The sequence below is a fragment of the Ixodes scapularis genome, unplaced genomic scaffold (genome assembly GCF_016920785.2).
Source record: "Ixodes scapularis isolate PalLabHiFi unplaced genomic scaffold, ASM1692078v2 PGA_scaffold4__175_contigs__length_147842914, whole genome shotgun sequence".
NCBI lineage: Eukaryota > Metazoa > Arthropoda > Arachnida > Ixodida > Ixodidae > Ixodes > Ixodes scapularis.
The window spans coordinates 24,759,455-24,770,549 of NW_024609879.1; the positions used below are offsets into that span (position 1 = coordinate 24,759,455).

Consider the following 11,095-nt stretch of genomic DNA (forward strand, 5'->3'; position numbering starts at 1 on the left):
TTCTAAACAAAGTTTCCAAATTAAGTGTTCATCGTTTTTTTTCTAGTTTGCTTAGAGGAAGGGAAGCAGGCGTCAATGTCCGATTCTAAGTGAATACCTCTACACATAACATATATCTGATGGTATGTTGGGGGCCCAAGCAAGGTAAGGCTCATCAACAAGGCCGCGAAGGCATAACGACGTAAGAAGCATGCCGAACGAGTGCCATTCGGTCGTAGCGCGAACGGGCGAAATAAGAATGGGTCCAGTTGCGAAAAACACGATTCGGATCTAATGAGAAGGTTCAAACGAGAAGGACCAAATGAGAATGGGTCGAAATGTGCAAGGTTCAAATGCGAATGGGACGTTTTGAGATACACCCATTTCAAGCAGCGGTGTTAGGGTGGGCTTTGTTCCTTCTTTATATTAACCGGAAGTTCTCTGGGACGCCAAGGACTGGAGCACCACCTGGTGGCGTTTGCCATGGAAAATGCTTATAGTGCAGCGGGCAATCGTGGCAGGTGATATCACAGCTTCAGCTTCACTGTCCAACCATCTTCACAATGTGCATTGGAGCCTGACTCCTAATTTGACTTCATTAGGGTTTTGGTGGCCGAGTGTCGTTCGGCATGCTTCTTACGTCGTTATGCCTTCGCGGCCTTGTTGATGAGCCTTACCTTGCTTGGGCCCCCAACATACCACTTGCAATGCGCCCGTCTTTTGTCTATGGTTTTTCCCGCCTTGATTTCTCTCAGTAGTACAAGCTTTGCTTTTCCATATATTTTTACACCTTTACCTCATTATAATAAAAATATTTAACATAAGTAAAACATGCGTGAGTTAAAGACTCTGTGCAAAAGAGCACTAGGTGTTGACTCTTCAAAAAGTACTTTCTTAGACATTTTTTATGCAGAGTCAAACAGTCGAGCAAACACCATATAAAATACTCATAATCATTTCAGTGATAGCAAAAATAGTCACTCTTATGTTCAGGTTCATACACATTTACAGTTTATATTATGGTGCGCACAAAGCAAACTAGTACACAGCACTACACCAAACATCAAAATATATGTCACAATAAAGATATAAACGATAGATAAGAAAAACTGAAGAAATTATACAAAACCCGCGTTACAAAAGCTAGTTAAAAAAAATCCAACAGCGCACATTAAACATAAACTCGTAGAAACAAATAAAAATATCCAAGGTGGTCCTTATTAAATACTAATTCTATGAACTTAAAGAAAGCCAAATATATGCAGGGTGTTTGGTTTTGCCACAAACATATTTTTTTAAAGTAGATGAGAGCTAAACGATTGCTGTCTTCAACATGTGTTTTTCAGTCTGGGCGGACATTAGATGAAGGGATTCTATTAAGGTAAGCTGACTAATTAACTTAAATTTGTTAATTAGCATTTAATTATTGATCTTAGGGATCGTGTTATTATTCAAGTATTGACGGCGATTTATATTAAAGGGCAGATCAATTTATCAAAGGTTTACTTAATGGTAATTGCCTTGAGCTAATAAACAATCGATTTTTCGCGTTGTTTGCTCGTTTAATACATAGCATGCTACACCGAGTTCTGCAAGCATCGCCCACAATGAGGATTGGAAGAGTGACGTAGTCGTTTAAATTGTATTGTCGCTATCTCGGCAGCGTGTCCTCATGTCCGAGCTCCACTAGAGCGACAAACGAAGACAACCGACACGGACAGGCCTCAACAACATGCAAGATGTTCGCAAAGGTACCTTGGGCAGGCGTTTTGTTGTTCGGTGTTCGCAAAGTAAACGGAAGTGATTACAACCCGGCCAAATTTACCCTTGCGTGCCTGATGCTCGTGTTTGAGCATAGCCTCTTTTATTCTACAAAGCCTGTCAAATCATGGAATACTCTAGTTCGAAGCTTGTCTCTCACGCTTGTTTCTGTTTGTCACTCTAATGGGACTCGGGCATTAGTGAGCGCCGACGACACAAGTGACGACGTGACTGCAGTGACAACGTTACTCTTGAAGGCACCATTGTGGACATGTTCGCGGTGCTGTCCTGGAGAATTTTGGAAGCGGGAAAAAAAGGCGAAGTTTATTTGATGAATATCTAAGAAAATATTACCTTTTTTTTTGCAAATTTTAAAACTGGTATGGCCTCTAACAGTAATGGCTGTCTCTACGGCAGTTGCAACATGACCCCTATAACCCTATAGTAAACAAGTTAATACACAGATTTAAGTTAATTAGTCTACTTATACTGAAAATTATCCCCACATTTAATTTCCGATGAGCATGATAGCTTTATGATAGATACATACTGAAAACAGCACTTAGCTAGCACTTATCGTTTTTTTTAACCAGTTCGAATGAAATTGTAGCACCCTGTATAGCTAAATAAAGTATAACCGGCGCCTTAATTTTATGTTGTGGTTCCGCAAGCAGCTACGCACAAGGACGAAACTTTAATGTCAAATAACAATTCCTTCCAGAAAGTTTACTAAAAAATAAAGATAGGAAGACACAAAATAATGATGAGTTGTCTTTTCAAAGCTGTCTTCAGCTTTGATTGACATGTTTACAAGCTCGCTCTTCGCATGTGTCTCTTTTCTGACTACGAGTTCTTTCGATAATAGGTTATAGTGCACCTGGGCACACAATGACTTTTCAGTTAGAAAAATATATTGCTTTCACAGCATCAAACTACACCAGCAATAAGAGTTTCACTGGGAGCTCCTCGCCAACTAAACGGTCATCAAAATAGTCTCTAAAAATAAAAAAAAACTATAATCTAATAGGCACATGGCCTATTTGCGCCAACTATATTTAGTGCCGAAAATGCCAGATCTACTTTAATTTCTATATTGCATATTATGAAATCGTCGTAATATGTATTGCGAGCAATGCATAGAATTTGCCTCGAGCCGTGCATTTCCTGAAATGTAGTTTTGCAAGATTTTCTTCTTTTTATTCCAAACCTTTAAATGACGACGCTTTGCGGGTAAACTCAACAAAAAAACGTAAAAAAAATACAAGCGACGAGGTTTGGTCGTTGATTTGGAATTATAACTAATAAGTTGTGCATAAACATAGTCTGAATCCTCCACTCAGACGCCTAGATCAGCACCAAGCGAACAAAGAAGTGTGATATTACATTTCCACGTACTCGGCCGCAATAAACATACCTGAATATAACGAATCTAGTACGTAAAACATATTACGTAACTTAAACAACTATAAAAATAATAATATTGTTTTGTGCATGTTTTTCGTCTCTGTGTATCTTAATGACAACCGCTATTCAACATCAATGAACGTCAGCTGCCTCAGCTATGTAGGAGAAATTTAGCCGGTGCATCACAACCGCTAGCTTGGGGTCTTTAACGTGCATCACGCAGTAATCATACACGAGCGCACGCCGGCACGATGCTTATCCAGATCGGAACAGGCAGGGGTCGAGATTGTACCCATGGAACCTGGGTTCAGCAGCGCGAACGTTTGCTCTACGCGCTCCGAGCTGCGGTGTGTTAAAACACTCGGCCGTCGACCCCACTAAAGAAATAAAAAGGAAATTCTGGGCTCCAATCCACGCTCTGAAGATGGTTGGACAGCGAAGCCGTGGTATCACCTGCAACAATTGCCCACTGCACTATAGACACTTTTCATGGCAAGCGCCACCAGGTGGTTGGTACTCCAGTCTTTGACGTTCCAGAGAACTTCCGGTTTATAAAAAGAATGAACAAAGGCACCTAACACCGCTGCTTGAAACGTCGATGAAACGTTTAACCACCAATTCTCGAGGTGAACGCCAAAAAGCGAAGAAGCGCAAGATCTGTTAAAAAGTTTCGAATATTCTTGTAAACCAACTGGCCTCCTCCAAAATGTAATATTGTCCAGTCGAGGCCTCCGTTAAATCTGCAACTTTGATGTGGTATCACGATCAATATGAGCGCGAACACCGCTCCGCGTGGCCCGCGGTACTATCAGTGCCCCCTGTCGATTGCTCTTTGAAGTACACGTGCACATTGGTTTCGAGACATATCGTCTCTAGCGATCGCCGCACCACTCTGCACTTCCGGGTCGTCTGCTAGCGAAAAACGGTCGGCGAACCCGCGAAAATGTTCACCCACGAGGAAGAGAATTTTTCGCTAGCAATGTGCGCCAGCAAAAATACCTTGTATTAATATCTTTAGGGTCATCCTTTTGATTAAAAAGTTTTGTAGATTATTCCTCTGACTCCGATAACAATACCCGATACTTCGCCGACGACTGTAAGCATGCATCATTATGTTATTGGAGGTTTCAAATTAATCAACTTATCTTGGTAAAAGCTTGGTAGGAATTTATATATATTAATATGAATTTACATTCATAAAAATATCTTAAAAAAGACAGGACAAAAAAGACGAAAAAGCGCTTGTTCCTTGTGTTGTTTCGTCTTTTTTATGCCGTCTTTTTTTATATTTTTAAAATCAAATTAGACTGCCTATTATTGACTTGGCGTAAATTTTGCGATAGCAAAGGACTACCAACTCGCACGGGCAAGAAGTTAGCTTGGTGCGAGCGTGGGTGATCATTCATCTTAGAAAACAGCGCGGAAAAAACGACGATGACGTACAACATACAAACAGGACGTCCTCGTCGTTTTTTTTTTTTTTGCGTCATTTTTTATGATGAATTTTGACAAATTCGCTCAATTATTCATTCTTTAAATAATATCCTTCGCTCCTTATTACTGTAAAACCAACGTGACACAGCATAAAGTTCAGTGTCGCTGCCCGCTATCGTGCGATAACCAGACAGCTACTTTGTGGCTCGAACGCATTTGTCACAGGAATAATCTCCTAAATCTGCCTAATCAAAAGGATACACGTGTTTTTTTTTTTTTTTTTTTGCAGGCGCACATTGCTGGCGAAAAATTCTCTTCGTCGTGGGTGAACATCTTCGCGGGTTCGCCGACCGTTTTTCACTAGCAGACGACCCAGAAGTGCAGAGTGGTGCGGCGATCGCTAGAGACGATACGTCTCGAAACCAAGGTGTACGTGTGTTGCGTCGGTGACTTCCACTGTCATATCTCTGTGTGATTACCACCCCACGCATGCACGCCATATGTTATTGCTAGGCGCCCTGGCTAGAAGAGCGGAACGCCGCTGCTGTGGGGATCACTTTCATCTTGTTCGTTCTTGACGATGGACCATGTTGCAATAAAGCAGTAAGCCCTGCTGCCCCGGCGCCTGTCCCGACTTCCCCTCAACGTAACAGTGGCAACGAGATGTGGGTCAGCAAGCCTGGTTGCTGAAGAACCATGAGCGTGGAAGAGGACGACAAGACTTCAGACAGGACTATGCAGAACAGTTCCGTCTTGGGGCACCTTCCGGAATTTTCTCCGGCGAAAGGCACCTTCGAAGTGTACGTGGAACGCTTTGAAGCTTTCGCAACTGCAAACAAGATTCACCTGGCTACGAAACAGCAGGTATTTCTCACGCTTATCGGGGAGGCGGCGTTCATCACGCTTCGGAATCTGCTCTTTCCGAAAAAGCCTGTGGAAGCCAACTACGACGACATCATCAAGCTCCTCCTGAACCACTACGCTCCCAGGCGTTCGGCGGTGGTGGAACGATAGAAATTCTACCGAAGGGATCAACGTCAACGTGAAAACATCAGTGACTTTGTCGTGGAAATCAAGAAACTGGCAGCTACGTGCGACTTCGGCACGTGTCGATAGGAGGCGCTTCGAGACCGTCTCATCGTGGGACTACAGGATGACGCAATCCGCTGCAAGTTGCTGGCGACAAGCGATAAAGATCTCACATTCGACCGGGCCTTCAGCTTTGCCTTGGGAATGGAGGCCGCGCAAGGCCAAAGCAAGGAGGTTCGACGAACAGAAGAACCCTCAGCTAGCACCAGTGTCCAAGAGGACGTCAACTGGCAGCGAAGGTCCACACAGCGACAAGGTAAAAAGAATTTTCCGGCTTCAAAGACAAATGTCGTTTGTACTAGGTGTGGTAGCGCACACAATTCAAAGGTGAGTCCTTACTAAAGATCGAGTGTTTCAAATGCTCAAAACCTGGCCACATTGCGAAAATGTGTAGAACAAGTATCAAAGCCGTAACAACAGTAGAGAAAGCCGTTAAGGAAACTGAATTGTTCGAAGTTAGAGCAAAACCAAAGGCAAACGCCTACTGTGTAAGCGTAATGATTGACGGCAAAGAGGTGCAAATAGATGCGGGATCTGCTGTTTCAATAATGAGTGAAAGCTCATTTCGTAAAATTTTTGGAAACAAAACCCTGTGAAAAAAGAAGCGTAAGGCTAAAAGCTTACAATGGAAGTTCGATTCCAGTGAAAGGGTGTGTTAACGTTCGAGTAACGTACGAGGGAAACGACCACACTCTGCCGTTGATCATTGCGCAGGATGCAAAAGGGACGGTCACTCCAAATTTGCTGGGTCGCGACTGGTTATCAAAAGTGCGATTGAACTGGTCTCATATAATCTCAGTGCACACGGTCATGACGGAAGTGTCTTTAAAACATAAGTACAATGACGTGTTCGAAAGCGGAGTCAGCGTATTCAAAGGCTTCAAAGGAAGCTTGCGTCCTAAAAATAACGCCCGGCCTAATTTTTGCAAAGCAAGGCCGGTGCCTTATGCGGTCCGTGAAAGCGTAGAGAAAGAACTGAAATCCTTGGAAGAAAACGGTGTAATCTACCGAGTCCAACACATCGATTGGGCAACACCAATTAGTCGTCGTTCCGAAGGAAGACAAGACATTGAGACTCTGTGGGGGTTATCGTGTCACAGTAAATCCACATTTGAAGGTAGATCACTACCCGCTTCCATCGCCCGAAGACATTTTTGCGGCGTAGCGGGAGGAGCAGTCTTCACTGTCCTTGGCTTGTCAAAAGCTTACTTGCAACTAGAGCTCAAGCAGCACTCGCAAGAGCTTCTCACGGTGAATACCCACCTCGTGTTACACCGGTTCCGACGACTTCCCTACGGCGTGGCAAGTGCGCCTGCATTGTTTCAGTCAGTGATGGATCAGATCCTTAAAGAAATGCCAAGCACTGCTTGCTACCTCGATGATGTTCTAATTTCGGGTAGAACACACGAGGAATCCGCAGCAAACACCGAGCGCGTGTTGGAACGGCTACTCAAGCACGGAACACGTGTAAACCCGAGGAAATGTAATTTTTTTCAGAAAAGTGTCCGGTATCTTGGACACGAGATAAGCAGAAATGGACTGCAGCCAACAAAAGAAAAGGTGGAAGCGGTGTTGAAAGCGCCAGAGCCACAAAACAAGAAAGAGTTGAGGGCTTTCTTAGGCTTACTGAACTTTTACGCATCGTTTTTGCCGTGCCTTGCCTCAACGCTAGAACCGATGCACAAACTGCTCAGAAAGGGAAAAGCATGGAACTGGACGCAGGAGTGTAAAGAAAGTTTTGAGTGTTGCAAACAACTCATGTGGAGCAACGCTGTTCTTGAGCTCAATGACGCAGCGAAACCTCTCAAATTGACGTGTGATGCGTCTTCTTACGGTGTGGGCGCAGTTATCTCTCATGTGATCAACGGAGAAGAAAGGCCAGTGGCTTATGCATCTAGAACGTTAAGGGTCGCTGATCGGAACTACGCTCATATCGAGAGAGAGTCGTTGGCGATCGTGTATGGCATACAGAAATTTCACAAGTATCTATATGGCCGTCTGTTTACCATCGTAACAGACCACCAACCGCTCACGCACAAATTCGATCCGAAAAAGCATTCTAGCTCCATAGCCACAACAAGAATACACCGCTGGTCCAACTCACTTACCAGTTACCAGTACATCATCCAGTATCGAAAGGGTGGTTGCATTGGAAATGCAGACGGGCTGTCCAGGTTACCGTTACTTTGTCCGCGGACGCAGGAAGCTGTTCATTATTTCTCGCCCGTTCCTGACATGTCGCTAACAGCTGAAGGTGTCGCAAAAGAAACTTGAGAAAGACGATCAGCTAAGGCAAGTTCGCGGGATGACTTGGCATGGTTGGCCCAAAGTTGTTGACAAAGAGCTGGAACCATACTTTATCCGACGGTACGAATTATCATTGGACATGAATTGCCTCCTATGGAACAACCGCGGGGTTATTTCAAGTTCCTTGAGGAGAAGCGTCCTGGATCTTCTGCACGAAGAACATCCAGGGGTTAACAAGAAGAAAATGCTTGCTCGGGGGATCGTATGGTGGCCCAACATTGACAAAGAGCTTGAGGAGTTTGTCAGAGAGTGTGATATTTGTGACAGTGCCCGAGCTCCGGTACCGGCGGCACCGTTACAACCGTGATTGTGGTGTTCCAATAATTGGAAACGCGTCCACTTGGACTTTGCCGAAAAAGATGGCAAGACGTTTCTGGTTATGATTGACTCGCATTCCAAGTGGGTTGAAGTCAAACTCATGTCTAGCACAACCACTCAGAAGATGGTAGAAGCCGTACGGTCGGTGTTTGCGTCGTATGGACTACCGGTCGAAGTTGTGACAGACAATGGTCCACAATTTGCTAGTCACGAGTTTCAAGAATTCCTTCGTAAGAACGGAGTCAAGCACATGCTAACGCCACCATACCACCCGCAGCCAAATGGGGCCGCTGAACGGTTAGTTCAGACTGTAAAGAAGGCTCTGTTAAAATCGTTGTTGGCAGACCAAAAGAATGACTGCACAAGAAGCATGCAGCACAAATTTGACAATTTTATTTTTTCATACAGAATGACACCGCATTATTTTACGGGCAAAACTCCCAGTGAACTTTTTCTCGGAAGAAAACTGCGAACGAGGTTATCTATTTTGAAACCAAACATGACGCGAGCAATGCAAACCAAAATGGAGAACATCGAGAAGAGCTCGAATAAACGACGTGGTAGTGACCGCACCTTTTCTGTGGGGGATGCAGTAATAGTAAAATCCGTGAGGGGTGAAAGTGTCAAATTGTTTAGGGGAAAAGTCATCAAGGTTGTGTTGAACGTTACATTTTTGGTACGGGTACAGCAGCGCAGCAGATTTGTGCATGCATATCATTTGAGAGCCGCGAACTCTGCACATATCCCCGTGCCAGAACAGGTCGCTCAACCGTATTGGCCTGCTCTGCATGACAGCGCTGAGGATACACTTGTGGAAATGGCTGACGGCACACGCCGCGCAGAAACTGGTCTGGGTGGTCCCGTTCAACCGCACGTCTCTCCTAGGCGAAGCACTCGGCCAGAAGACCACCAGACAGGCTGGCGTATTACTGAGTGTGAATATTGAATTGGATTGTATGAGCTGTGTTATTACATGTTACTTATACTAATGCCTTAAAAAGTGTACGTTGGGGTAATAGCGACTCTAAACTAAAAGTGGAAGGAATGTTGCGTCGGTGACTTGCACTGTCTTATCTCTGTGTGATTACCGCCCACCCATGCGCGCCATATGTTACTGCTTGGCGCCCTGGCTAGAAGAGCGGAACACCGCTGCTGTGGGGATCACTTTCATCTTGTTCGTTCTTGATGATGGCCCATGTTGCCATAAAGCAGCAAGCCCTGCTGCACCGGCGTCTGTCCCGACTTCCCATCAACGTAACAACGTGTACTTCAAATAGCAATCGACAGGGGGCACTGATAGTACCGCGGGCCACGCGGAGCGGTGTTCGCACTCATATTGATCGTGATAGTACGTGTAGTATTTATGCTTTCTAGCATAGGTGTCGTAAGCCAGCTCCACAAGCTTGTAAAAACGGAGCGACCGGAAGTCGCTTGGGACGCAGAAGGAAGTTCAAGTTTTTAAACAGCAAATGGGTTTATGCCAAAAAGTTGACGAAAGAAAAGCAAATGCACTGTATCAAACCGTTTTATATGTCAAAGGCTAGCGACGTCATTCCCCACGTCGCACACTGCCGTCGCCGCGGAAGCTTGTGCAACATTAATATTTACCGAGAAATGTTTGCGGCGGGCGCTACGTGCATCGTATTCTTTTCAGGTGCCCCTTATCATCAATTATGTGGTTCGGATGCTTGTTTTGTCCATGGTCTTCATTGAAACGACTGCTGTGCTGAATTTTGTACGCGTGAAATGCACTTTTCGCTTCAATCCCTGAAGGTTTTTGTTGGCGTGAATACGACGACACGAAGAAATTTCAGAAGTTCACCCTACGAGTGATCTAGAGCTTCGCTGTGAAAAAGTCCCAATAAAGTTTGTTTATATCAGCAATTTTTTTGTCTAAGCGCTTGACGAGTTTTTTTTTTTTTTAGTTGCGCCGCTTTTATTTGTTGTGCTTTTAGTTCCATGTGTACTACTGACGCCGCTTCGGTTACTTTATACTGTAACCCTTCCATCAGGGCAGCAAGAATTTTTCTTCCATTTTCTGGCCACGGGCAATTGCGAGGAGAGCTTCTAAGCTATATTTTATTCAAATAGAAAACAATAATGACGGGCATCACTCCACCTAGGCGTCTCTAGTCGAATGTTTCCCAACCTTTATGGCTTAATCAGACATTCTCCTTTTTGGGTACGACCACATACGACCAGGGTGTAGAACCGGTCCTAATTCCTGTGCTGTTCTTGGGTCGGGTTCGACAGCTTTTCATTTTCCTCCGGTTCGATTCCGGTTCGGTTCTGGGGTGGGGTTCGACTGCTTTTTAATTTCCTTCGGTTCGATTCCGGTTCGGTTCCGGTTCAGTCATGAACGCGAAATAGCGGTTCAGTTACCGGTCCAGCCAAGCCCGAAACGGTTCAAACTGATTCATTACTTTATCTTGGGCCGTGAACTCCCATTCATGTGTTGAATACTCGCGACATACAGTAAACGCAAAAAAAAGGTTGAGTGTAATGCATTAATAACACCAAATCGACACCAGAGAATGAGAAATACACGTATAATGGCACGCTCACTGGCATACACACTCTTACTGCGCGTGCTAGTTCTGGTCACATTTCTATGGTGGGGATCGGGGGCTTGTTTTCTTTATTAAGAAACTCCTCCGATTTCCTTTTTTTTCAGTTTTTGATTTGGCTGGAAATTGACATGTTACCACGAGCGCACGTGACCAAGCGAGTAGCGCGCTCGTGGCCTAACGATTATCGCGCTTGCCTTCCACGCGAAAAGCCAGGGTTCGATGCCTGGCCGCGG

At 44.7% G+C, this 11,095-nt stretch overlaps 1 pseudogene; it reads left to right on the forward strand.

The window, feature by feature from the left end:
- The first annotated feature begins 5,313 nt into the window (after positions 1 to 5,313).
- LOC121045801 lies at positions 5,314 to 6,009 on the forward strand (annotated as a pseudogene).
- The last annotated feature ends 5,086 nt before the right edge of the window (positions 6,010 to 11,095 follow it).